The following is a 1,866-nucleotide window of genomic DNA, read 5'->3' as shown; positions in this document are numbered from 1 at the left end:
ACCTGGGACCCTAAGTTCCTGGGCGGTGAGGATGCGAGGACCCCCCACTTTTGTTCCGGTTAAGGCCAGGGCGGGGCGGCATGGGGCCGGGACACAGACAGTGGGGCGGGCGGCCGGAAGGAGGACGCCCCAGGCCTGGGTCGAACGGGACACGCTCTACTCGCCTTCAGCCCCCCCTCCCCGAGCCTCGGGGTTGGGTCTGAAGAGTCTTGGGGCCCACGGGCGGAGTCGCCCCGCGTGTGTGAGTCTGCGTGCCTGTTGGGCAGCCCAGAGGCGCGTGTGCCAACGTCCATGTGCATTTGTATTTACGCACGCGCCACGCTGCGTGTGGGCATGTTGGCGAGTGTAAACACGCAGTTCACCTGGGGCGCGGGTTGGGGCGCGGGTGCGGGGTGTGTGCTCCGTGCGCATACACGTCGCCGTGTTACAGCTAGTGGCCATGCGTGTACACCCAAGTGTACGGTGCTGTGTTGGGGCCCTCCTGTGTTGGCAGGGGACTCCACCTGCAGAGTGCAGGCGAGGTGTGCGGTTCAGTAGCTTCAGCCCTCACCGGCCCCCCACCCCAGGCCTCCCTGACCCATAGAGCGCTAGTGCCCAGGCTTGTGCTCCAAGAAGCTACTTTCCTAACTCACCTGCCCCAGAAATAATTCGAGGTAGTATCTAGGGATGAGGCCAGAGCCACTTGTGCCCCATTCCTCATGGGTGTAAGGGCCCCAGCCTCAGGCACTTGTACTCTGTGCCCAGCAGGGACCCAAGAGCCTAGTTCCCCATGGGGAGCCAGCCCGGAAAGGCGTTTGGGCTTGCAGGAAGGACCAGGAGCCAAGGGAGCTTCCTGGGGGTTGGGAGGGATTGGTCTGGAGGGGCAGTGGTCTATCCACCCAAAGGACCCTTGCCTCCTGCCAGAGATCTGATGACTGTGCGGCCCTCACTCCAGAAGATGCTCTCTCTCTGGGAAGGTCATTTCCCCTCTCTGGCCTCAGTTTTTTCCTTTGTAACTTGGTGGTGCAAGTTGACCTCTAAGGGGTGAATAGCCCCCCACCCTCAGGGCTGGCAGCCGCACCCTGCAAGAAGCTCCCTAATCAGCGGGCTTGTCTCTGGGGCTGGATGTAGCAAAACTTGCAAAACCACATTCATGGCAGTTTGCTTGAGTCCCACATCTGCATACATGGCTCCCTTCCTGCCTGGGGCTGGGCAGGAGGTGTCCAGTGGGCAGGCACTCTCAGTCCAGCCCACAGAGTCTGGCAATAGCGTAGTGGTCACTCAGGCAGTGTAGGTTGTTGTTGATAGATCACAGGAATTGAAAATGTGGTTTTGAGGATTGAAATGTGTGTGTGTGGGGGGGGGGAGGACTCTGATCCCAAGCAGAGGCAAGAGCAGCTTGCATACTGGGGCTCTGATGGCCCCCCAGGGGTAGGACCCCAGTGCCTGGGGTTCCCTGAGCTTCAGTTTCACCATCTGTAAAACAGCGATATGAATACAGGAAGGTTCACTTAAGGTGAAAATGGGTTGGGGGTCATGAGCCCCCAACCAAACCTTAGGTCTCAGGGTGGGAGTGAATGAGAGGTTCTTTATGGCTAACCCCTTCTGCCTTCTATGGAAGCTGTCTTTTTGGGTCATATTCTCTGTGACTCAGGTGTTAATGGGGACAGAGGCTGCAGGGGGAGGAGGAACTTCTGTTTCCTTAAAGGGTGGGGCAGATGTTTCTCCTTGAAATTCTCACACTCAGTGGCCTTTGGAGCTACTGTTAGGAGAAGAATGGTTTGGGTGTGTCCCTGGGGCTCCATGGGTGGGGCTGGGGGTCATGAGGAGGTGCTTAGAGACTAGTACTTGCCTTCCCCCAGCTCCCACACCCTATTGTGACACAGG

General features: G+C 58.7%; 1 protein-coding gene across 1 annotated transcript in view; it reads left to right on the top strand.

Annotated features, from left to right (window-relative positions):
• Positions 1–1,866, top strand: part of UBALD1 (UBA like domain containing 1) — a 6,113-nt gene that overhangs the window by 1,766 nt on the left and 2,481 nt on the right.

The sequence above is a fragment of the Myotis davidii genome, unplaced genomic scaffold, assembly GCF_000327345.1.
Source record: "Myotis davidii unplaced genomic scaffold, ASM32734v1 scaffold555, whole genome shotgun sequence".
Classification (NCBI taxonomy): domain Eukaryota; kingdom Metazoa; phylum Chordata; class Mammalia; order Chiroptera; family Vespertilionidae; genus Myotis; species Myotis davidii.
This window is presented reverse-complemented; position numbering and strand designations above follow the sequence as displayed.